Below are 26952 nucleotides of genomic sequence, written 5' to 3'. Positions count from 1 at the left end.
TGTTGGCTTTGAAGATGAAGGATGGGGCCATAAGCCAAGGAAAGCAGGTGGATTCTAGAAGCTAAAAAAAGCAGAGAAACAGATTCTTCTCTAGAGGGTCTAAAGGGAAGCAGTTCTACTGACACTTTGTTTTGGGGCTTCTAACCTCCAGAACTTCAAGAGAACAAATCTATGTTCTTTTAAGCCACTAATTTGGTGGTAATCATTTATAGCAATAAGAAGAATTGAATATAGGTCAAGTAATACAGGTATGTGTGAATAAGAACCTTGATTTTCATTTCAGGGGCCAATTTTTGGTACTTCTTTAGATTCATATAAAATATATGCAGTTTTCTAATTATTTTGCAAGGAAATGAAATAGTATTATAAGCCTAAGTTAAAATGAACCTAAATTTTTAAATAAGATTTGACACATATGTAGTCATATCATTTTTGAGCATGTAATATATTTTCATAAATTAAGTCAATAGATATTAAGGTACAATAGAGTAATATCTTGTATAAGTATAGTATCTACAGTCTCATTAACTTAATATTAAACAGATAATTTAAACCCTCCTCTTCAATGGGTGCTCATCTATATTCCAACAGCAAGAACACTTACAGAACAAACATAAACATCAGGAAGTTTACCTAAGTACTACTCATGTATAAATAAGTCTTGTATGGATCTTGTGAAGAGGAGACTGAGTTGACTTTTTGTCTAGTCTCTGACAACTACCATGAAGTTAAAAGTGGAATGGCATGAGATTTCTCTTAGATCTAAAGAAGTTAATCTCTGAGAAAGTTTAGGGTCCGTTATCTCCAAACACTCTGATAGACCTACAATGCAATAAAGAGCTGAAACAAAGTTATTTATCAGTCTTTGGTGATAACGTTTTCACTTGATCAAAAATCACAAATTCCACATTGGCAATTTTGCAATGTAGCTTAGGTGTTTTTATTTTATGAAGAAATTTAGATATAGAATATATAACTTAAAAATTCCTATGTAATTGCCATCTAGAATTTTTAAATATTAACATTTTGTCATATTTGCCTCAGAACTCCCTTTTTATTTTTATTTATTTTTTTAAGTAGGCTCCAAACCCAACATGGGGCTCAAACTCCCAACACAGATACTAAGAGTCACAGGCTTTTCCAACTGAGCCAACCAGGCACCCCCAGCAATCACTGTTTAAATAAATAAATACAAGAAATTAAGTTGAAAGTCGTTCAAATTTCTCTTTGAAATTCCACCTCCCTTTACTCCTAGGAAGAACCAACATATTTAATTTAATGTGTAAGCAAAACATCTTTTATACTATTCTATAAAGAGAATATAATGTTGCACTAGTATTTTTAATTCACATAATTGGAATTGTTAACAATGAGATAAGAAGCCCCAAATGGAGTTGCTTTTGCTGAGCTTAACCAAACCAAGACTTAACTTGGTTACAGTTACAGCCTGTCCTGGAAATTGAATCTTAACCAGTCAATCAAGAATCATCTGATCAGCACTAGGGAGCTAATCTACCCAATAGACCCCCTACAGTCTTCTAAAGGAAAGTGACCTTGTCTGAAACAATTCACTTTTTTGCTACTAATCCTTGTATGTGCTGCCTTCTGCTCCTAGTAGTCTTTGATTTTTGTACAGCTTCTGAGAGCTCTTTTCTATCTGCTAGATGGGATACTTCCTGATTCAAGAATCACTAAATAAAGCCCACAGATTTAAAAAATTTACCCAGTTGAATTTTATTTTTTTAACAATATCATACACAAGGTGTCATTCTGACACTTTCTTTTTTCCACATACACTGTTTTCAAAATCTACATTTATATTTAGTTCACTCATTTGAACTGTTCTATAAAGTCAACATGTATATTTAAATATTTCAAGCTATTTAACCCCCCCTTTTTTCAAGATTTTATTTATTTATTCGACAGAGAGAGGTACACAGAGAAGGAGCACAAGCAGGGGGAGTGGGAGAGGGAGAGGGAGAAGCAGGCTTCCTGCAGCGCAGGAAGCCCAATGTGGGGCTCGATTCCAGGACCCTGGGACCATGGCCTGAGCTGAAGGCAGATGCTTAACTACCTAGCCACCCAGGCACCCCTATTTAACCCCTTTTGATGGACATGTAGGTTGTTTCCATTTTTTACTCTTACAAAAGGTAAGGGGCACCTGAAGGGGCACCTGGCTGGCTCAGTGAGGAGAGTATGCAACTCTTGATTGTGGAGTCATGAGTTCAAGCCCCATGCTGGGTGTAGAGCCTACTAAAACAAAAACAAAAACAAAACAAAACAAAACAAAAAACAGAACAAATGGTTGCGCGGAACTTATTTGTATTGTAGGGGATAAAGGCAGGCTGTCCCAAGATGGGCCACTTTAATATAAAGATTATTTTGCGTTAAAAGCAATCAAAACCCAGCACATCCAACAAAAGTTCTGTACTTCCCTCCTCAACTACCTAATAATAATTCAGATAGAGGACCTGTTCCAAGAAGAGAGCCACACCATAGACAACTACATTATGATATGAATTACTACGGTAGATAAGGGGAAAACTAGCAAGGTGTGTTTGATTAAAGTCCTCTACATCCATTGTTTCTGAGGGGCCCAGAAGCATCTCTTTATCAAGCATTTAATCTTTCCATCTTACTGTGGATTGCATTCATTCCCTTTGAAGTCGTAGACCCCTACCCCCTTCTCCTTGGTCAGAAGGACTTATATACCTCACTTTGCCTATCTTTGGAATTTCCATGTTTGGGTGGATTTCTCGTGTGTATGAAATTAAATTCGATTTTCTCTCATTACTCTCTCTCATGACAGTTTGATGCTTAGTCCAACTAGGAGAACCCTGAATGGCAGAGGATATTCTTCCACCCTGACTGCATAGACCCCCTGAGCCCATGTGCGAGACTTCTCTTAGGTAATCATGCAGCTGCAGAATGGCTGGGGCATCCCAGGGCATAAATATTTTCAACCTCCCTAGCTATTGTGAATTCCTCCTCCCAAAGGGGGTTCTTTTGTCACTTTTAACTCACACCAGCAGAGCATGAATGCTTCCATTTCCTGATATCTTCACAACATTCAGTTTTAGATATTCTCACTCTTACAGCCCAATAAATGTTACATAGATCCTCGCTGCTTTTTTTTTTTTTTCATCAACTTTACTATGGTATAATTTATCTAGAGTAAAATAAACAAGTTTTAGATCACTTCAACTCCCAACCCCACCCACCAGTCCCTGAAATCACTGATTTTATTTCTAGCCCTCCAGTTTTACCTTTTCTAGACTATCCTACAAATGGAAACACACAGTATTTAACCTCTTGTGTCTGGCTTCTTTCACTCAGCATAAGGCTTTTTAGAGTTGTTCATGTCATTGCATTCGGTCCACTCTTTGTGATTGCTGAGTAGTATTCCATAGTATGGAGGAACTAGTTTGTTTTCAAGGATATTTTAATTGCACTGCCCTGATTATTGCGAGGTTGCGTATTTTTACATGTATTTTTAGCCGACTGAGTTTTTCTCTAAAATGTGTTCTTTCGCTTTGTCCGTTTTCCCATTGTGTTTGTTGCCTTTTTTCTTATAAATTTAAAACTTACTCTTTGTTCTTTGTCATTATCTATGTAACAAATAAATTGTATCTTTTTCATATAAATATGAAAATAAACTTCCAAAGCCTAAACTTTAATCTTCCTAGAACACATTGAGAAGCATTTCACATCACTAATAAGGTATATGCCCCAAGCTAGGGTGGGCATTTGGTTTAAAACCAACATAATTTACTTGCTATTCAGTAACCCTTTTAACAATAGTTCTTTCCTTAGAAAGGGGGAGGCAGGTACTGTGTTCTCTACTCACTTGGGGAAACTTAAATATGATTTATTGAAATATAGCCAAGGAAAAAAAGATAACCAAATTCTATTTGATATAAATTATCTTGCCATTTTAATCAACACATATCATGCTTATGATCAATAATTGAATGGAAAATGTCTTTCATCTTCTACAGCCAACACAAAAGTGCTGTAAGAATTAATGAGCAGGTTCCCCCAGTGCACTGCAGTGCCTTCTTTCAGCAGTGCATGCCCTCTTTCATACTGGAAGCTCACTAAATGTCACTCACCCCAGTCCTGAGCCCTCCTGGGGCTCATCCAAATCCCTCTGCTGCGAGGCAGCATGGCAACACATATCTTAAACCTCCTTGTCTCACAACTCCATATTCTGTGGTTGTTTCTCTTGTAGGTTTCTGCCTGCAGGGGCTGTGTGCTATTTCTCAGAACAATCCCCAAACCACCCATATCATCTTATTAAAAGTACAATAAACAGTCTCACAAATCCCCTTTATCGCACCCCAGTTCAAGTCCAAGTTGTTCTCACTCCCCATGTGGAATTCCAACAGATCCTGATCCCTGTTGCAATTCCCTCTCCATGCAACAGCTAAAGCGATTTTTTTTTACAAACATAAATCAGATCCACTTGCTTTAACTGCTTGGATTCCTTTGAAGTTCTACACTGTGCTTGAAACTCATTTTCTCTTTATCCATAACCTGGGAGGCCTCACAAGATCTGCCCTAACCTTTCCTGTGCCAATCACGTCCCAGCTCTCTACGCTCCAGGTTCTGGCCTTCTGTCAGCTCAAGACCGTGCCAAATTCCTGTCTTCCACAGTGCTTTCCGCTTGCTGCCCCTCTGCCTGGAACCCTGCTCTTCTGGCTCTTTTCCTGTGAGCCTTCCTTCCTTTCTGGCTTGGCTTGAAAGTCACCTTCTCAGAAAACCCTCTCTAAAAGTAAGTTCCTCCTTTCATTCTTCTCTACGGTCGCCCTTTGTTTCTTTCCTGTAATGATTTTATTTGTTTACTTATTTATCGGCTGACATTCTCAGTAATGGTAAACTCCGGAAGGCAGGGAATTTGTCTTCATCTTAATGCTTAGCACAGCGCCTGGGATTTATCAACAGCTCAATAAATATTTGATGAATGAAGGAAGGACTCCTTGGAATCAGAGCTATACACGTACATACACATACACACACACACATACACACACTTTACTTGGAATCACTTGTTCTCATCTTTTGTTGCTGGGAGCATAGCTACAGACACATGGGTACATTTTTTCTGATACCGTTCCTTTCCACCATGCATCTGTTCAACCAAGTCATTCAGGAGTTGCAAAGAGGGTAATTCCTACCCCAGTGCACACAGAACTGAAGAGGGGAGAAAAAAAAGATGAAGAAGAAAAGAAAGAAAGAAAGAAAGAAAGAAAGAAAGAAAGAAAGCAAGCAAGCAAGCAAGCAAGCTACTGAAAATTTCCTTCCTCTGCAGACTTTTAAACTGCTAATCAGCACGAACAGCTTGTAGCAGACAGAGCACAAAAGGTTGCTGAAGTGGCACATAACTAATTCCAGGTGATTTAATATCTTACATTGCCTTAGTGAAAATATTGACAAAAAGGAGAATATGATTTGGAGTCTTTCTGCACTGCTGAATCTGGTGTTAGCTTTTGAGCCTCTATCAAAACATTTCCATAAATCAACACTGCTAAAGAAAGAAGGTCTGGGTGTGGTATCCAGGAACCACTGGATTAAATTAGGAAATGGCTAGCAAATGTGAAAATGCTAGCTCTTTGGATACGAATGGTCATATTTAGCTGCCCTTTCCCAAATGTATGTTCCACTTTGTCAGTTGCAAAGTCACCCCCAGCAATACTCTTTGAGTGTCCAATGGCATCCTACGCTTGAGGAGGAAATAAACTTCCTAAATATATTACCAACACCAATGGTCAGTTAGCAGTCATAGGGAAATAGGAAATTCAAATACTTCTGGTAAATCCGCATCTTACACAAGGCATCTATAAGCACAAACTATTTTATATCATTTTTATAGACAGGTCTGGTATATGTTGACTATCTGAGGGCTCCGAGGCTATTCTTTCACTCTAAAAACAGGGTCTGGTATATTCAGAATCAACTCTCAATTGCTTTATGAAAGGGAGTATTCACTTTAATTTTTCTTCTGGCCACATTAAAAAGAATACACAAAAAGTAAGAAGATTCTTTTCAACTGTCATAGAGGAGAGTCAGCTCTGGATTTGCAGGAAATCAAAAAGAAAAACAAACAAACAACTGTAGCATTTAAAATTATTCCGCCAAACACCCTCAAAAAGCGAAAACTTCAAACTCAAGTAATGATATTTTCCCCATAATACCTCAATGCAAAATTGTACCACCAGTCATGAGTTTTTATTTATTTTAAAGGTTTTTATTTTTTATCTCTACACCAAACATGGGTCTCGAACTCACAACCCCAAGATCAAAATTCACACGCTCCACTGATATGGCAGTATTTTTTTAAACATCATTTTTTTGTTTATATTTTCTGCCATATCTGGGCAGGTAGGTCTGAGATCCGTCCCACAATCTTGGGTTTAAAATACCTCTAAAGACATTTATTACCACTTAGAACTTTCATCATACCAATTTCCAAAGCTTTAGGCTGGCAGTTGACAAATTTGATGAAACTGAACCAATAAATAAAAAATGAGTAGAAATGCTGAAAGTAAAAAAAAAATTCTGAATTCACAGAATGGTCACCTCAAGTAAATTTCACTACTGCATCCATCAATAGATGGCAATGGCAGCTTTGGCAAAAGTCAAACTGTAAAGCTTTTGAGAGATGTACTCCAATGTGCAGAACAGTTTTATAGTCACCTAGTATGAGGCCGAGAAATAATGCTACTTTTTGCACTTAACATATGGTAGTACAGGCAAATCCGTGACAATTCTAAGAGGTTTTCATTGTGCTGATAAATGCTTGATGAGAAAGCAGATCCTGAGAGTGAATTCAGCAGAAGTGAGGTTATGTAGATTACCCAAAGAGCAGTTATGTATATGTGTATGCCCGTTCATGCTATGTGTTCAAATGCTCCATTTTATAGTCTCTAAATCATGCCTCGTCACTGTTACTTATTAGGTGCACATGATTCATATTTCCAAAGAGTAACTTCAGAAGATAAAGCTAGAATATTTCACATCACTGCAACTATCGCTTTATCAACTCTACTAACGCACAAATGTTTCTTCTTTTTGAACTTCAGAAAGTTATATTTTCTGTATTTCTAGGTATTAATGAAATTGCCACAGCAATCAAAAGGAGGGATGAATTATTCAAGGTGCTATCAAAAGCAAGAATATCCATCACTAAGCAATACTGTGGATATTTATTTACCTACTTTTTTTTTTTTTTTAAGTGAAATTACTGGAGATGTCTGGGTGGCTCAGCCAGTTAAGTGTCTGCCTTCGGCTCACGTTATGATCTCAGGGTTCTGGGATTGAGTCCCATGTCAGGCTCCCTGCTTAGCAGGGAGTCTGCTTCTCCCTCTACCTGCTGCTCCCCCTGCTTACGCTCTCCCCCTCTCTCCAATAAATAAATAAAATCTTTTTTGAAAAAAAGAAAAAAAGTGAAACTACTGATATAATTAAAATGCAACTTATAGAAGATTCAGTAAGTCAATTATGTAAGCTTTAGTATGGCCAATAAGAAAGTGATATTTAAAAAAAATTTTTTTTAAAAAGGGGAGGGGGTGCCTAGATGGCTCAGTTGGAAGAGCATATGACTCCTGATCTTGGGGTAGGAGTTCAAGCCCAGGTTAGGTGTAGAGATTATCTAAATAAATAAAACTTTAATTTTTTAAATAAATAAAAAAGATAAAATTAAAAAGAAGTGACATTGATAACATAGCACGTGATCTCAATGTCTCTAAGGGAAAAAAAGCACAAAGCATTTTCACTTGAAAAATATATGAATATTATACAAATATAAACAAGAATTAAGAAAATCCTGGTATTTCACAGTCAGCTCTTAGTATTTGATGACCTTATCATTACTTTCATTTTTTTTTTCCTCTTCTCATTTCAGGAGCCTATTAAATATAGAGAACTAAATATACAATAGCCTGATCTGCATTATCTGAGCTTCTAGGACTGAGAACCAGGTCCTAGAAGGGACTACAGAACATAGAGTCAGCAGTATTCTGAGACATACAGGAGAAAAAAAAAACCTCCTGAAAAACATGGAAGGCACTGTGTTTTTCTGCTGGGAACATCTGATTTCCTGGTCATTTCAGAATTGGAAAGCACCTTGCAAGGTCACAGAACTCAAACATCCTACGATGGCTCCAGATGTCCACACACCCTGACTTCTCAGTCAAGTAGGCATTAGGTTGGTTCTACCTAGGTTTGGCTTTCTCTAAGCCTATCCCAAATTGCAGAGGACTCCAGTTCTATATAATACATGGAAAAGCCTTTTGGAAATTCAGACATGTAATCAAATCACATTTTATCACAAAAAGTTTTTCTCCAATGGCACTAGACTCTGGTGTGATAAATGCTGCTAAAAATTAATTACTCATTTAGCAGGGCTTGCACATTTATTTTGCTTCAGAGAAATGGTAATTGCAAAGGAATTTCTTCTTTGCCTTTTAAATTCTATGTCTTTCCTGACCCTTTCACCGTATTTTTTTAAGACGTTATTTATTTGAGAGCGAGAGCGTACACAGCAGTGGGGAGGGGAAGAGGGAGAGGGAGAAGCAGATTCCCCATTGAGCAGGGAGCCCAGGGCAGGCAGATGCTTAACTAACTGAGCAATCCAGGTACCCCCGACACTTTTAATAGTGCACAAACTGGAAATAATCTTTCCTATTCTGAGCATATATTATCCATACATTCCTATGGCATTTTTGGTCCTCTATTTTAGTATTCTTATTTGAGTACATGTCCTTAATTAGACTGGAGGTTTACAACATTTCAGGAGTGCCAGACCCCCAAAACGCATATATGTTTATACTGATACTATTTTGTAAGCATATATTCGGTGGTAACTATAAGCATCTTCAGGCCAGCTACTGTGTCTAATTCATCTTGCTGTTTATCTACCCAGCATAGTGATTTTCACACAGCAAAAACTTCACAAATTTTCACTTAATGATTAAATGCAGGAATAAAGTAGGGTAAAGGCAGAGAAATGTGATGAATTTCTCTAAGGGATGTCTTCACCCCCGAGGTGGGCTGCATATTCTAGAGCAATAAGCGAACATCCTCTTTGAATTGTCTTACGATCCTTCTGAATGTAAAAAAAAAAAAAGTACAAGTCTCAGGTAGGTCCTAAAGCATCACTAACAACACTTTAAGATTACTAATCTTGCTATTTTATAACAGGAAAGAGGTTACAGGACTTCAAACCAGAGCCTTTGGCAGGTAGGTGGGTAATTTGTATCCAGTTAGCTTTAATGACCTTGGACTGTTTTCATTGTATTAACAAAATAATTACCTTTCATTGTTTCGCACTGACACTGGTCTTTCACTTACAGTAATGAAATAAAATCCCCGTTTTAAGGCAAACTTTTTTTCTTTTAATTTGCTATTAAAAATGTTAAGTACATGCTGACAGAAATAATGAAGAAGGTGTATTTGGGGGGGTCTTAGAGAGTAGGATATGATGGAGTGACCAGAAGAAAGAACAGCAGGACATGCGTCTGAGAAGGCAGGAGCTTTAAGAAGGCTGGAACAGCAAGCTGTTGGGTAAAAGGAGAGGGTCTCTAAGGATACAGGAAAGGAGAAGGGAATAATGAAGGCTGAGTCCGGCTGAATGTGGAAACCAAGTGTGACAGTTACTTGGCCTGCAAAGCAGTGGGGAGCCAGGGGAAATTTTCGGGAAGTAAGTGCCATCATGGTCACAGTGACAAGCGAGGAAGGGGATTTTAACAGGGACATTTAGACCTTCATGGAGAAGTGCAGTGACAAAAAGCAGAAATCCAATGAGAGGAAGGTTGCAGCGGTCTACTGATTAAAAGACTAAACGAGAAATTCTCCATAATGGCTCATGAGAAATAAATCTCAATGTGTCCAAGAGAAAGTTGAAGCAGGCTTTGTGATCATTTAAAAATAAAGGAAGGATGCAGAGGACAGAAGATGGACAACTGCTAAAGCAACAGTGGCCAGAAGGAGCTCTCTGCTCTAGTAAAGATGTATTTTGTTACAACAAAAGAAACCACTGGAAAAAATCCAAGGATTGCTTCCGTTTCAACAGTCCTAACAGTTCTTAATACAGCTTTAGAGGTTGTATCATCTAAAAATGAAAACTGTCCAGAAAATGTAAGACTTAACAAGGGAATATTTTATCAACAGCTAAATGGTTTGTCATGAAAATGACTTGTGATAAAATCAGACAACCGGATTTCCAGTTCCACTCTACAGCAATGGAGCCTCAACCTCTCTGAATAGAATTAATACCTACCTTACTTAAACATCTAGTCTTTATTTTTATTTATGTATTTATTTATTTAACACCTACTTTTTATAAACATCACAGTAAATGATATATGCGTGTATGTCTCTCAAAAGCAATTTTCAGTATTACCAGTATAGAATTCACCAGAGCAGAGTATGTTAGGGTTACATATATTGCATTTTACCTGCTGAATGAGTTTCTGAGATATGAAAAATGTAGTGCAGTACTCTGTACATGCTTTTGGCAAGACTGCAGGAGAAAAACATCTGTGTTTATCGGAAGGATGGGATCATGTAACAGAGGTACGAGAATGATGGTGCGTGGGGATCCCAGGCGCGGAGAGAAAGATGGCATGGCACAGAAGGAAGAAGACGCGAAGGCGTGAGGAAGCAGAGGCGGTGAGGGCACGAACGGAACCCACAGCGTACGTGGCAGTGGTTGTGCTTCATCCGTGATCAGGGAGCACCTGAAGAGAAAAGAAACGGCCCAAGACAGCTGCCTTGCTGTATATTCTTGACCTGCTTCTTGCTCTGCGCTCGCACAGTGCTGCAGGAAGATTCAAGAATGATGTTGGTACTCGCCACCCAGGAGTCCGCTTCGCATGCCAAGCCTGCTTCTGAATGTTACACTAAAGAAAGATGGAAGCCAAATGCACAATTATTATTTCGGTGCAAGAAGTCTGCTTCCTTTTTCATTTGTGGTTGTAACAGAAATATAAAGGACACAGGAGAGGCTCTTTTCTGTCCCTCCTCAAGCCCGGTGCCTGTGGGATCTGACTAGTCACCTCCCGGTTTCCAGGCATTTGAGTTTCACCAAGCATCCTTCGGACTCTGCCATAAGGCCTAGTTCTCCCAAGGCCAAGCCACTTCCACGTTAAATGGAAGAGTAAGGATGAATGCAAACGGATGTGCAGAGCATCAGCAAAGCCCATTCTGCTAAGGCATCTCGGCTTGAGGTGTCCTCGGCTGCCCATCCTCTCACTTCTAGCCTCCCTCTGCAGACACGGGTGCCACCAGCTTTCCAAAGTTCACTCTCCTGTCACACTCACTTCTCTAAGTCGTATGTGCTCCTGGGCATAAGAAATCTAGGAAGGAAGAAGGTAAAGAAGCGTCCCTTTGGAGCACAGCATTCTACTTGTTCCGGGTTTTCTCCTACTTGGTAATCAGTCACATGGTGAGGACACGGTGTCACGGCGGGCATAACAATCCTCTTTATGAGCATGTCTTTCAAGTTCTTCCTACCCTGTCTAGTTGAATCCTCTAGCACAGCAGAGTAGCTGGAGGAGTGCTCACTTTATATCTGGACTGGTGTGTTATGGTCTGGGATGCTGAACCTGCTCCAGGCCCAGTCTTTGCAAGAACTGACCATCTTCTAACTGGACTCCTGGACCCCTGAGCCGTCATGTAATAAGTCCAATGACCCACTTGAGTGACTAGGCCAGCTGAGTTCAGCCCTCCTTGTACGTGCACAGCACGAGACATGCAAGTGAGGCTACCCGGAGGCCACTAGCCCAGCCCGGCCCCATCTGAACCTACTATGTCACCCCGGTTGCCACCAGGTGAGGCTGAAGAAATCACCCATTTTAGTCCTGCCCGAGTTCCTGACACACAAAAGCATGAGATTTCATAAAATGGCTGTTACTTCAGTTATGGGTTAGTAATGTGGCAATAGGTAACCCAACAGTGCCCCTTCACATTTTACATAAATTGCTACATAATCACAATTCAAACTCATTTTTCATCATTTCCCCTCTTAGCTACACAGAAGTCTCCAGGTACTTTTCTTCCAAGTGATAAGCAACTTGTGCATTTCCCCCAAGAATCTGATATGCAAAGCACATTTCTACTGAGGTCTTAAACAGTTTAAAGCCATATGGTGAATTCCCCATGCACGATTCAACAGAATAAATGATGAAAATAGCATGAGTTCAATTTCAAAAGTCAATGGAATGGTGATAGTATTTACAAAGCATGGCCTCCCTAAGTGCTGGTAATAAAAAAAAAAAAAAAATACACTGGGATACACTTGCAGTGCAAAATCTCATCTGCAAACAATAGTACCTTGGATGATTATTAGTGTGTTGCTATTAGAAGGACATCTTGTAAAAGGTTTGGGGAATTTTAATATTACTGTTTTGTATTTGCATCTAACATTCTTAGACAGGTAGATCACTAGGAAAGATGATTTCACTTGATTTTCAGATTAATGATCTATACTAGGTAATATACCAAAATCTATTTTAGTTTAATCTAATTCATAATTTCTTAATAACTCAGGGCCACCCATAAGGCCATCATGATTTCTTTTTTTTTTTTTTAAGATTTTATTTATTTATTTGACAGAAAGAGAGATCACAAGTAAGCAGAGAAGCAGGCAGAGAGAGGAGGAAGCAGGCTCCCTGAGGAGCAGAGAGCCCGATGCAAGGCTCGATCCCAGGACCCTGGGATCATGACCTGAGCCGAAGGCAGAGGCTTTAACCCACTGAGCCACCCAGTCACCCGGCCATCATGATTTTTGAGTCGCCTCTTTCTAGCCTTTCCATTCTCCTCCCTTGCTGAAGAGATGTGAGCTGTAATTTCTTTTGTCTGTGAACGAAACTGCAAAATTTTCATCATCTGTTCTAACTTGCAGTTTATACTCTGTCATCCACCAAAATAAAACAGAGTTATGCTTATTAGAAAGGTTCTAAATTAAGAGTGAGTAGTCACTGGGTGCCTGGGTGGCTCAGTCATTAAGCATCTGCCTTCAGCTCAGGTCATGGTCTCAGGGTCCTGGGATTGAGACCCACATGGGGCTCCCTGCTCAGCAGGAAGCCTACTTCTCCCTCTGCCCCTCCCCCTGCTTCTATTCCCTCCTTCTGTGTCTCTCTCTGTCAAATAAATAAATAAATTCTTAAAAAAAAAAAAAAGAGTGAGTAGTAACTGAGTGAGGAAGGTCTTTCCACACCAAAAAGCTTGCAGTGAATTTACATTGCTATGAGGCCTCTTTTGTTCAACCTTTAGATATTGGTTTGGGACTTAGAAACTGGAGGTAGTAGTGAATAGTGATTATGGTGAAATATGAAATGTGGTTATGGTCATTGATTTATTTTATATCTTTTATTCTTATTTGCAGCAGTAAAACAGCATAGGGAAAAATAAGCATTGTTTTGGCAATAGGTGAGAAATACACTACCTGTATCATGCAGTATTTAAGAACATGGACACAGATCAAAATAAATTAGTACTGAAGGGATTTTAATACAGCACATCAATTACAGACTAATAAACTATTCTGCATAATTCAAGACCTCCACTTTAATTTTTTTTAATATTTGTGGACTAGAAGCAGCTGAAATAATCACTTCAGTTTTCCACTTCATGTTTAGCATGAGTTCTAAACAGCGCACATCTGCCCCCTGCTCACCATGCACCCACATACACCACACAACCACCCACAAAAACTTGTGTCATTCGTGGAACCAGTCTGAACCCTCAAGACACTGGAATACAATCTTCAAAGCCAGTAAATGTGAAGTAAATCCAATTGAATAAAAATCTAAAACTGGGCATTCCAGTCCCTTCAGAGAGCACGGAAGCAAATGTAGCCCAAATTAGCCTCCCCTTAAGGACACCAGTCTAGTTTTCAGCAGAAACAAACTACCTCCACTACAAGCATCCAGTCTGTTACACCCATTATTTAAATGAACTTGGGAAATGATGACACACACCTTTCTGTCCCTCCTCATCAGCTCTGAATTTCGAGGGGAAAAGGAAGTGGAATGCATGCTTAATTGAGGCAGTAAATACAAGGCTGTAGCAGATTGTTTTACTGTTAAATACAGTAATGAGTTTTTAATGGCTGCTGTCCAAAATTACACTGGAGAAAAATGGTTTATTAGTAATAATAATAGCTGGCACTTTTATCTTCAAAGCACTTTACAAATATTAGCTCATTAATCCTCCAACTGCCACTGGGAGGCAGTGGTAAATGTTTCTTCCCTCGGTTTACAGCTAGGAAAACAGGAAAATAGAGGTAGTAACCAAGTTTTCCAAAAGCAGTTTCAGGTATAGAGGTCAATTTCCAATTCAAACAACTCATATAATTTTTTTTGTAGTTTTTTGATTTTATTAACACAACCAAAATCTGCACATAAACTATCCATCTATTCATTTTCTTTGCTGCACAACCTGGCATTGGGATTGGTGACTCCAATGGCCAGCTGGGTGCTCTTTCCACAATGGCTCTGTGGTTCTTGGAAGAGACATTGTGAGTCATCTCTGCACGGTCAGAACTGTTGCACACCAGCGGTCCTTCAAGCTCCTTGGCCTTGTGGACAAGGAACTTCTGGAAACCGCTAGGCAGCATGTGCTTTGTTTTCTTGTTGCTTCTGTAACCAATGTTGGGCATCAAGATCTGGCCCTTGAATCCTCTGTGCACCCTACTGTCAATGCCTTTGGGCTTCTGCAGTTGAGGTTATTTTGTTTTGTTTTGTTTTTAGATTTTTATTTTTTTGACAGAGAGACAGCAAGAGAGGGAACACAAGCAGGGGGAATGGGAGAGGGAGAAGCAGGCTTCCCACTAAGCAGGGAGCCCTATGCGGGGCTCGATCCCAGGACTCTGGGATCATGACCAGAGCCAAAGACAGATGCTTAATGACAGAGCCACCCAGGCGACCCTAATTTTGACATATAGGTCTGATGGATGCTGGATGAATTTCTTGGGCCTTTTTTCTTTATTTTTTTAAGATTTTATGTATTTAATTGAGAGGGAGAGAGAAAAAGAGAGAGAGAACAAGCAGAGGTGGGGTAGAGGGAGAGAAAAAGAAAAGCAGACTCCCCGCTGAGCAGGGAGCCCTACTTGGGGCTCAATCCCAGGACCCAGAGATCATGACCTGGGCCACCCAGGTGCCCCTTTTGGTCCTTTTTTAATGATCTTGGGCTTCACCAGAAGTCTGAGGGTGGCCATGATGCCGGGTAGGTGATGGCTGTTATCTCCACAGAGAGGACAATTTTTTTTTAATCAATTTTTATACATAATTGGATGGCATTCACTGTGATGACTGCCAGCCCCGTTTTGAAGGATTAGCGGTTAAGGTCAAATCCAATTTGAACCTGATTCACAAAAGCACACATGAGTTGTATCCAAATTGCTCAATGGTGGTCCTTTAGTATTATTTCAAGCAAGTCAACTGTGTTAAAAAAATTCAGCCCAAATCAATTACATGCAGAAGCTTCTATGCATGGAAAAAGTGGTCTGTTGAGACCCTTTGAAATGTAGTCCCACTGAGAATTAATTGCTAGAAGTTACAAAGCAAAATGGAATCAAGGTCAAACTTAAACATCTTTATTTGGGCTTTCTATTTTTATTCATTCACTCAGATCTCCTGTATGGAAAATAGTATATATCTCAGATTAGTGAACAATAATAAATAATCCAAAGAGTCTACCATTCATTCTGTTGTACTTGACAGATGTTAAAATTGTTATTATTTTTGTTTGTTTGCTTACTACTGTGGGCAATGTTTTCAATTTCTTGCCATTGTACAATGTCTTAAACATTTTAATCTAATAAATGAATTCTCCACTATGTCACCAGATGCAGTTTACAGAACAAGTTTAGAAAGTCTTTGGATTTATAACACAAAAACAAACATATTTCTTGAGAAGCAAAGTACTGCACTCTAGAGAAGCAGACATGGGTCAGACAAAAGTCCTGTAGCAAATCCAGTCCATCAAGTCCAAGGAAAAGAGACTGGCTGTCTACCCAAAGCAGAAAGCAAACATTTTTGTCTTTATAGAAAAAAGAGCTGGAATTGCTCAGCGTCTGAAAATGCCACTTATATTTTGCACACTAAAAGATAATAATAGCATTTACTTCTAAATACCCCAAACCAAAACATCAAATACCTCTCAAAATCCCAAATATATTGATCATGCCTAGAACAGCATTGATTTTTTTTTCCTTCAAAGCCGTATCATAATTGACAGCTGTTAATAAAGATAGTGCCATCATGATGAGAGGTGTCATTTTCAAGAACAGTCAGGCTGGTATATGACATCTGCCATTGCTAACTATTTCTGTCTTAATCTGGAGTGGCAGATACTCGCACCTTTGTGGAAATGCCAACCGTGTAATGCAATTGGTTATATATAACACCCAGATGTGAGGGAAATCCATGCATATTGATATGACTGAGCATCGGAAACATTTCTGCCAAGAAATAAGAAATGGTAATGAGGGCAAGCAAAAGCTTTGGGGAGGGTAAAAGTTGAATTTTACATATACTGGTGCCCAGGGACAACTTTAGGAAGAATCAGGCACCAAATGTTTTCATGACAAGGTTTTGGAGTAAACACAAATGTCCTCCTCTCCCACTGTATCTCCCATATGAAGTCCTTCACAATTAATCTTTCGTATTAAAGCTTTTAAGTAGTCTTTTTAAATGCTGCCATTCCTGACGTAAGAATGCATCTTCATCTGATACCTTAAGAAGAATCCTTTGTTTCTCTTTTACCACATGTCTGACTGAGAGAGTGAGACACAGAACAGGTAAATCTGGGTAAACCACAGAGACAGGTGCTAGCTCTGATGAGAACTATACGAGAGATTCCTGCTCATCGAGGGGGCACTGATGGATGCTGCACACCTGGAAAATGGAGTCCAAGAGAAAAGAGAAAGGACATGCAAAGGACTAAATGTTTGAGTCTCCCCCAAAATTCATACATTGAGACCCAAATCCCAATGTGATGATATTTGGAGCTACGACCTCTGGTAGGTCATTAGTTCATGAGGTGAAGCTCTCATGAGGAGGATTAGTTCCCTGATAAAGGAGACCCCAGAGAGCTTTCTTGTGCTCCTTCTGCCATTCTTTTTTTTTTTTTTTTAAAGATTTTATTTATTTATTGGACAGAGATCGCAAGTAGGCAGAGAGGCAGGCAGAGAGAGAGGAGGAAGCAGGCTTCCTGCTGAGCAGAGAGCCCGATGGCAGGGCTCCATCCCAGGACCCTGGCTGGGATCATGACCTGAGCCGAAGGCAGAGGCTTTAACCCACTGAGCCACTGAGGCGCCCCTCCTTCTGCCATTCTTGTTGGGAAGATACAAAGAGAAGTCAGCCCAGAAGAAGGCCCTCACAAGAAAACTATGCTGGCCCCTTGATCTCAGATTATCAGGCTCCAGAACCACAGGAAATAAATTTCTTGTTGATAAGCCACTCTGCTGTGGTACTTTGTTACAGCATCCTGACCTGACACAGGGTGCAGAAGGTGCATGAGAGACTCAAAGGGAGCACAGGGTAGCAGTTAGGGGCTTGGGGTGGGACTCAAATGCTTTGAGTTTGAGTACAGGTGAGTCCTGGCTTCTAAGCCATAGAGACCCTGGACAAAAAGAAAGCCCTCTACGTCTATGTCATCCAGCCTAAAAGATTATAAGAATTGTATTTCACACAATTCACTGATGCAGAGAATGCAAAATATATCATAAACATTCAGTAAGTGGTAGCTACTTAAGCATCAGCCTGGTACAGCCTTAGTCCTGTCTCTAGTATCCTGTCTCTAGTGTTTAGTCCATATCTCATAGGATCTTCAATCAATCAATTAATCAATCAGTCAATCAATGTATCATAGAATTAAATAAGTTATGGAAAATCAGAGTCCCTTATCTTTGGGCAGGGCTGCATTCAGCCTTGGAAATATAACTGGTAATGTTTTCAGTATTTCCCCTAGATTCATTACATCCTTCAGTTTATACATTAACTCTGATTTTTAAAAATTTTTTAATTATTATTATTTTTTGTTTGTTTCATATAAGAAAATCTAGGGATGCCTGGTAGTGCAGTCGGTTAGGCAACTGACTCTTGGTTTTGGCTCAGGTCATGAGTCGACCCCACTCTGGGCTCTGTGCAGCACGGAGTCAGCTTGGGACTCTCTCTCCCTCTCTCTCTACCCTTCCCCCATCCACTCTCTCTCTCTCTCAAATAAATAAGTAAATCTCAAAAAAGTAAGTCAGTAAATACGAAAATCTAAAAGCAGCAGTGTGGGCTAAGAGCTGGATTGCAAATCAGGGTATCTGAGTCTTAATTCTGGTTTCACCCATGCCTACCCAGCTCTTAGACCCTGCTTGTCATTTCATCTATGAAATGGGCTAACAACTTGTTCCTCTTTGTCCATCTTGTCACTGTAAAAGCCAAGCAAGATGATATGGAAAAAAAAAATCTCTAAAATGCTGAAAACATCCAAATATTGCAAGACATAACAGTTTTTTAAAAGAAGTCTGCAAAAATAACCTTTTGAATGGACGGAATGTCATCAGAAAAGGTCTTCCCTTTGAAATTTTGCATGAGATGTGTTGTTTCCTTTGAACAAATCAGTACACAAAACATCCCATAATAAGCTGATATTCTGTCACTTTACATTCTTTAGCAAAGGTCTTCGATGCAACAACGAACTGAATTCACAATCAACTCTAACTGTATCAAATGATCAAAAATCACTACATTTTTCTTACCCACTTGCCTTCCATTACACTGTGAATTACATCCCTTAGCCCCAGGGAACACGAATGCCTCATTATCAGTGTGCTACCAATGCATGCCTGATTATTGCCTTATCCTCTCCACCCTGATACCACTATGCCAAAGGAGAGGGATAACCCTCCGGAGATTCGAACGTCCAGGTCACAGTGACTTTAAGCTGTCAGACTGTTATTTGAGGGTATCTCCACTTCACAGGCATTAACATCTGCAATCTTTAGCATCAGATTTACCACTTACAGCAAAAGCTTTAGTTAGGGAAGAACCTCTGCTAAAAATGCAAACCTGTTACCACAGAAGCTATAATATGCCTTTTGCACCAGTCTCTCTGCTGTCTCAGCTCTCTTCTTGGAAAGAGATTATACAGGAGAATGGATAGAACTGTTTAGAAGTTTGGAGACTGCCGCTGAAATCCACCTCTGAATGGGAGCATGCCCAGCTAGGGCAATGAAAGGACAGAGAATGATAAAGGTAAGTAGAAGATGGTTCAGAACACAAATTTAATGATTTTCCGTATTGCCCTACTTTTGGCAATTCAGACTTTCTCCTTCCCCATTACCTGCGTTCCATAAATTTTACGGCTCAAGGTGTGTGCTGGATAGTCTTCATTAACCTGCCAGATTCCAATCCATTCTCCACCCTCTTCCATCCCACTCTGTGCGGAAGGAACCCTCTCCACAGACCACCTCTCCCAGGCTCCCCTGCCATCAGACTCCTGGTCAGTTCAGCCACTCCAAGGAAGGAAAAGATCTGCATCTGCCACTTAGCTGTGGCTGTTTCTCTACAGGTCCTGGCTGGCAGCCTCTCCCAGGGCTACTGCTCTCACCTCCTTAGCAACTACTCTTGTCCACCGTCCCACTGGATGACGGGCAATAACGGCTCTTCAGCAGCCCTTGTCAGTTTCCCTCAGGCCTGTCCAAAAAGATGTGGTTCCTTCTTGAAACTCCCTTCAATTGCCTCTTTGGGTATGCTTATACATAGGAAAAAAAATAAAAGTGAAAGCAAGAGGAGACCAATTCTTACCAGAGAAGACACAGAGCTCTAAGTCCTTTAAAACAGTCAAGGGTACACACTACCCACTTCCAGCCAATGGTTCTCTCCGGACACTCTGGTTCAATACTGTGAGAACATCAAGTTTTGAAAGATAAGGCAGGAGTATGGATTTTTATGTGAAAGCCTTGGGTTTTAAATATTGGCTGAAATACTTCTTAAACACTCCTTGGGCCAAATAAAACACACACGGAGGCTAGGTTCAGTCCAAAGGACATTAGTTTGGATCCTAAATAGACTATGGTTCCTCTTCTTTGGGGCGGGGGGGAGTTAGGCTTTTTGTTGCAATGCAAATTATAAGAAAGGTGGAAATTCACATCTATACAACTTTTTTCTTACACAACTACTTAGTCCTAAAAAAATAATTCTCTATCTCCCTTGAAATCTCAAGGCAAAAGCGAGAAACACTCAGACTCGAAAGTCACAGGAATCTTGGTGTCTGGGTCTGTTCTAAATGTATGAATCTAATCAAATCATTTAATTTCAGTATGGCTCACTCCATTCATCTGCAAAATCAGGATAATGACTTCTTTCCTACCATCTTCACAGAGACATTTGGCTGAGAAATGAAATAATACACAGTAAATGAAAAGTGCATTTGAGCTCTTCAGAGAATAAAATGGTGTTTAAACCGAAGGGATTAGTAAGAAAAACCTCAGAGGTTTGCCAAAGCTTTCTTTTTTTATCTTTTCCAACCATGTTTCATGACACCAAGGTAACTCCAAGTCAATGCCGCAGGCCAACATGATCTTCAAGAGCATCTACCCCAATCTAAGTTGGTGGTCCTCACCTCCCCCGGTACATTACTCTCACCAGAAGCTTTCAAAAAATCCACAAGTCTTAGTCACGATCCCCAGGGATTCTGGTGGAATTCATTTGGGTTGGTAGTTTGTTTGTTTTTTTTTTAAAGATTTTAATTATTTATTTGACAGATAGAAAACACAAGTAGGCAGAGAGGCAGGCAGGGAGGGAGAGGGGGAAGCAGGCTCCCCGTTGAGCAGAGAGGGTGATTTGGGGCTCCATCCTAGGACCTGAGCCGAAGGCAGAGGCTTTAACCCACTGAGCCACCCAGGTACCCCTGGGTTGATAGTTTTAAAAGGATCTACAGGTGATTCTCCTTGCTGTGCAACCTGAGAACCCGTAAGTACTCTTGGGATCTTTCAAATACATGGGACAATCGCTACTACTATATGTGTGCATGACTGACATAGGTATCAAGAATTTTCCATTGGACTGTGCCATGATGATGGTACACACTTACTCACATGCATAGGGATACACACACACACACCTATCTTTATCCATTCATACATTGAATATGGAATAGATGGATAATTATTATAATTAAAAGCCAGAATTCTTTTTAAAGGTTTTATCTATTTATTTGACAGAGATCACAAGTTGGCAGAGAGGCAGGCAGAGAGAGAGGGGGAAGCAGCTCACTGCCGAGCAGAGAGCCTGATGTGGAGCTCAATCCCAGGACCCCAGGATCCTGACCAGAGCCAAAGGCAGAGGCCCAACCCACTGAGCCACCCAGGCGCCCCAAAGCCAGAATTTTTTGAGTGCTTAGTAAGTTCTACTAAGCTGTCTATAAAACTTGCCCCATATAGCATTCACAATAATGCACACAAGCTGGGCATGGATATTAACCTCCACTCCATAGAAGAAATCAGTGTTCAATTAAAATGACGTAGTCAAGCTCATACACCAAGGAGTTAGCAGACTCTGATGTGGTGCCCAGGCAGCCTGATTACTATAGCCAGTATACCAGTTTGCTTCCCACTGTGCCAAACAATATAAGGTTTATGAGATGCATAAAATAGAATGTGTGCCCTCAAGAATGTTAATATATGAGCAGGGAATTTTCATGCACACTAAAATTCCAGGTTAGAGGGAAAGTGGTACACTGTAGTCCCTGGAGTTAGGAAGAGTTGGATTAGAAGATGGGCAGCTGATGGTTTTGCTTAGCTCCTACTTTGCAACTATGGGGAAAACAAGATGCACCTAAACATCAGAAAGGAGAATTATTAAGAACACCAGGAAAAGAAACCCTGCTTAAAGAGAGTACATTTATATAGTTGCCCTATTCAATACATTTATTATTACCATCATTTGGATTGGATATCTACACCTTTTTAAAAATTTACCTACATTGTCAGTTCAACCAGCAAACCACAATTTCTGAAGAATTCATCTCAGTTCAAACTCTCTGATTCTTATAGAAAAATTATGTATAAAAATACATATAAATTTTGTATAAATGAAAAATTATATATAAATATGCACATAAACACAAACATATTCCTAATAATTTGATTTCCAAGGAGATAAACAAGTTGTAATCTCTTGGTAGGTACAAGCTAATATAAAAATGAAAAGAACATTTTTTCACAGAAAATTTCAAAAACTGAAAACAGAATATGCATTCTCTTTGTGTTTTTATTATCTAAACACAATAGGAAGGTAAGTAGGATCGTTTTTTATCCACAATACATAAAATCTCAATTAGTTATGGTCTATTTGTGCACTGACTAAAAACATTCGTTAACAAAACAGAATTTTCTAGTTTACTGGATAAATATACCAGAAGAAATTGCAGAATAATGTTAGGTTGCCAGGCAACCACAGCTCTACTCCCTCTTGTTTGTGATCAATCCAACTCATTCATCAAGCTTCCTATCCTAGTGCTAGAGAATTCCAACCAATTTGTTTCTTGGGAAAATTATAGTGACTTTCGGTAACACAATAACACTTTTATTCTCAGAAGATAAACTTAGATGTTCTTTCGATCAAAGCAATGTGTTAATTCATTATTCTCTACATGGTGCTAATGAGAAAGCTATAATTAACTAACTACACTATTGCGACACACATACAATAAACTGCAGTAATTAGTAATGTTTAAGGTGTTAACCAGCCTCCAACATTAGAAAATACAGAATCTTTCCTCCAATAAAGATGTAGAGAAAGGAGAAAGCACCATATCTAATTAAATTGGGAACTGTTTCCCTTCTCCTTCGCACCCCAAGAGAGGGAGAGGCATGGTCGCCAAAATGTGAGAGATTTCACTTCAGTAGCAGAGAAAATGGCTCAATGCCAATTCTACTTGTAGGTAGACATAAAATGCTGGCGAATAATGTAATCTTTTCTTTGAAAGAATGCTTAGCACAATATTTTTCCAGGAATGAATAGAAAGAATATTATGCTTTCACTCATTAGCTGTGTTAACTTAGCATATTGTATGTAAATCACCATAATAATTGCATTCTCTTCAGACTGAATTAGTTAGTTACAATGAAGCTGTAATCAAAATGTTCATAATTGAAAATATAGTATTCTCGGTCTCGGTTTGAAAAAATAACAAGCAACACTGATTGAATCAGATAATACAGCACATCACTGAAAACAGCCTTAGTATAGAGACAACTTCCTCCTCTAGCTTATACCTTTGCATGTCAATTAGCTCCCCAAATTCAGGAGGCAGTCCCTCCAGATCTGTCACAGTTTTCTATGTCACCCTTTGTCTTTGGCCTAACTGAAGCTTTCCATGTGCGTTACTGCTTAGATTTTCCGGGGATAATACAAAAGAGTGAAAAGCTAAATTTTTGTTTCTAAAATGTGTTAGACTCCATGGCACTGTTGGCTGTGATAAATCAAAGGGCAAAATAATTTCCAACAAATGAAACATTTAATGCCAATGCTCCTGGGAAACAATATGTAAATGATCACATGAATTTCAGGCAAGCTGTCACACTAATTCCTCAAGGTACCTTTTAAAGATGACATACTCACTGTGAAGAAGGGTGTGTTGTCATGCAAAAGTCAAACTTAAAGCAATATTCTGCTATCTGAGTTGATATTCACAGGGCTTCCTGACACTCATTCCTTCAAATCTGAAGCCATCCAGCCCCCTCTATTACTTAATTTTCCTTTATGAAATTAAAAACAGCAACAACAAAACCTAGCAGAATCATAAATCAGTCTTGATCATTACTCTTATTTAATTCTCCATTTAAAAAATGAACCAGACGAATTATTTCAACAAAGCAATTTTGGGTCAAACAACCTATTTCAAAATTTTCAAAAGTAAGCTATATCTTATCCAGCAAGTATTTTCTGAAGTCAAGTCTTTTTTGTGAAAGTCTTAAGGAACTTTGTGATGGGAACATATGTCCAGTTTTACTTGCTTCAGATCCACCAAGACACGACTACATTTTAATAAGCAAATGATATTTTTAAACTGTACTTAAAACCAATCCAGCAAACGGGATTATTTAAAGGTAATAAATACATTATGGGCAATATCAAATCCTGTCATTATTACAATTAGGTCCATGGATGTTTTGCTCATCACCAGGTAAGCTGGAGCACATAATAAAACCATGAGGTAGCAATAAACACCTGCAGTCTTTTCTCTAAAGGACCCATAAGCATAGATGCAATATAAGAGAACAATATAAAAAACATGTATTAATTATCACAGTCCTACTCTTCTGCAGTGATGTGGGTAAAAACATGCCCAGAAAGAGATGTTTAATGAACTGCCATAGCCAGTACTCACACCTGCCAAGAAATAACTATTTGTCTCCATTTATTCCCTCACAATATTCAGGAGCTCAGGAGGAATGATGATACACTATCCTCTGCCTTCACTAGAGGTAAATACACCACAGCACTTAAGGCCATAAAATGGAAACCTGGGTTATACACTAGACTCTACAACCAAGTTCAATTATGAAAGCCATAGGGTGGTTCCTCACAAGAGACTGAAATTAAAACAAACCTAACTGGAACATCAGCCTGTGAAAGAGGAAATAGAGTCTCACGCACAAAGCTGCAGAATAAACTCTCCCCCCCGCCCATCACTAAGTTTTCCCAAATAGCTTTCTAAGCTTCTCTCTCCATCCATGTACTGACAAGCCAACATGTCCAGCAGTTGGTCAGTTTATATCTTCCAATCTGCTGCAATCCAGTGCTATGTAGGAGTTGTACGGGGCAGTAATATTTAATATCCACTGATATTCTTCAAAATTCGAAAACATAGTATTTTGCCTTATATAAAGATGCGAAGAAATGAGAATGCACCGTATCTAATTAAATTGAGGATTAGTTAATAATAACAGTAACGCCATCAGCAACCATAAGTAAATTAGGGTGTTTATTAAGCATAAACACGAAACTAAACTGCCTTCTTGGATTATCTCATTCCAGTCCCGAAAAAACCTAATAAGCAAGGTATGATATTACCGCTATTATTAAAAAGGGGAAACCGAGGCACGGAGTAGTTAAACGGCCTGCCCAAAATCACACATCACGGAGACGCCGGAGCTGCAAATGAAACCCACCTGGGAGCCTCGAGAGACTCTGCCTCGAGCGAGCCCAGGTGGCTCACCAGTTGCCCACCTCCCGCGCGCACGCGCACATGCCCCCCACAGCCACCACGGGCGTTCCAGAGAGCGCGCCGTCGCGCACGCGCGTGCCCAGGGGGCCACTTGCCGGGTCCGGGGGCTCCTCCGAGGCTTGCAAGGGCGGGGCCGAACCCCAGCGCCCCTAGCATAGGGCTGAGCCGCGGGGCTCCACTCCCCGTCGCGCCGCCCTGCTGTGCCACTAGACACCTGCCCTCCGCCGCTCGCCGTCCACCCCCTCCCCTGCCCGCCTTCCTAGCTGACAGACGGACCACCCACCCCGCGCTCGCCCCAAGGCGCGGTTCCGGGCGTGGGTACCTGGGCCCGCGCGACAGCGGCTTCTTCGGCCCTTCGGTTTTCGCAGGAATTCCTCAGCCCTGCCCTGACTGAGAAAGTGCTGCTCACCCGGCGTGCAAGAGGAGTGGGAATCAAGGGGCCGGCGTTCCCCAGCCTCCCAGCCTCCAGGCTCCAATCCCTGCTCTCCAAATTAATCACTTTCTCCCTCCCCACGCACACTCTCACTCAAAAAAAAAAAAAAAAAAAAAAGGGAGAGAGAGGCACAAAGAAGAAGGGACCATCCGTGACTGGCATCTCTAGCTCCCCCAGCTCAGCTACCAAGGAGCCATGGCAACCACGCCCCCGGCCTGGCCTCTAGCCCCCACGGTGCAACTCCTAAACCTCCCCGTTTTCTTGCCGTCCCCCCGCCCCCCACAACCTGCTGTCTACAGATTTCCGTTTTCAAGGCGGCAGCGTATACCGAACCCCAACCAGTACCTGGAATCCTCCCCTGAGAATGGGAGCAAGATAGGGGCGGGGTGGGGTGCGGGAAAGAATATAGCCCTACGACCCAAAAGATGGTCAGGGGCAGGGAGGAGAGCCACCAGGACTGACCCCAAACCCAGGTAGACCTCAGACCCCCTACTGGAGAGAGGGCTGCCATCTCCAGGAGGGTTTGGAATGCTCGCCAGAGGGTCAGGGGGCGCGGGGCCGGGGGGTGGTTGCTGGAGAAAAGACATAGGTTAACCTACCCGTAACCACGCGGAGAAAGTGGGAGCTGGAGGATTCGTGTAGCGGGTTCAGCCTACCCGGCCGAAACGGAGCTGCTTGAATCCAGACTCAGCCACCAGGGGGCGGGGCTGGGAAAGGGGGCGTCTCTTCCCGGGTTTGGGCTGAGGGACCCGGGACCACCCCACTTTAGGCAAGGATGGAGCCCTGAATGCGCACCATTTCCTATCCACAGTGAGCTGACCCCTCCCAGCAGCAAACCCTTAATCCGCTCGTCCATCACGCCCAAAGAGTTGGCTACCCCTAGAACTGGGGGAAGCCGTAGGGCTAGCAAAACAGATGCGAATTAACCCCCACCCAGACACACCTGAGCCGTCTTTGGCTTTGGATCTGTTCCGTACCTTCCTCCAGGGAAACTTCTCCCTCTAGCTGACTTGCTGCGGGAGAGGGACGTGCGATGTCCAGAAGCTCCGGGCGGAACCAAGGGAGTTTACTGCCGGCCGCTTGCAGCTGATCCACACGCGGGTCTGCCGGCTGAGATCCCGCCCTACCCCTCCCGCCGCTGGCGGTGGCCGCGAGAACGCCCGACCTGTTCTGGCTTGCGCGGGGATCCACGCCCTCCGGGCAGAGGCTGGCTAGCGCCTCCCCGCTCGTGCTGGGTTCTGCTCCGCCACCCCTCACCCACGCCGCTTATTTTCCCTCCCTTTGCA

At 41.0% G+C, this 26952-nt stretch overlaps 1 protein-coding gene across 13 annotated transcripts in view; it reads right to left on the bottom strand.

The window, feature by feature from the left end:
• CHL1 (cell adhesion molecule L1 like) overlaps positions 1-26915 on the bottom strand; it is a 215213-nt gene extending 188298 nt beyond the window's left edge. For 3 of the 13 annotated variants that reach the window (XM_032325314.1, XM_032325372.1, XM_032325401.1), the window contains exon 1: positions 26644-26915. The gene's annotated coding sequence lies outside the window, so the exon portion shown is untranslated. Of the gene's footprint in view, positions 1-5038; positions 5194-25177; positions 25468-25555; positions 25825-26265; positions 26341-26609 lie in introns of those variants that run through there. The other 10 variants (XM_032325287.1, XM_032325341.1, XM_032325298.1 and 7 more) reach the window with 6 other exon arrangements.
• Between the last annotated feature and the right edge of the window lie 37 nt (positions 26916-26952).

This window comes from Mustela erminea, chromosome 1 (assembly GCF_009829155.1).
Source record: "Mustela erminea isolate mMusErm1 chromosome 1, mMusErm1.Pri, whole genome shotgun sequence".
Taxonomy (NCBI): Eukaryota; Metazoa; Chordata; class Mammalia; order Carnivora; family Mustelidae; genus Mustela; species Mustela erminea.
The sequence above is the reverse complement of the archived record's forward strand: the minus strand, read 5'-3'. Positions and strand labels throughout refer to the sequence as shown.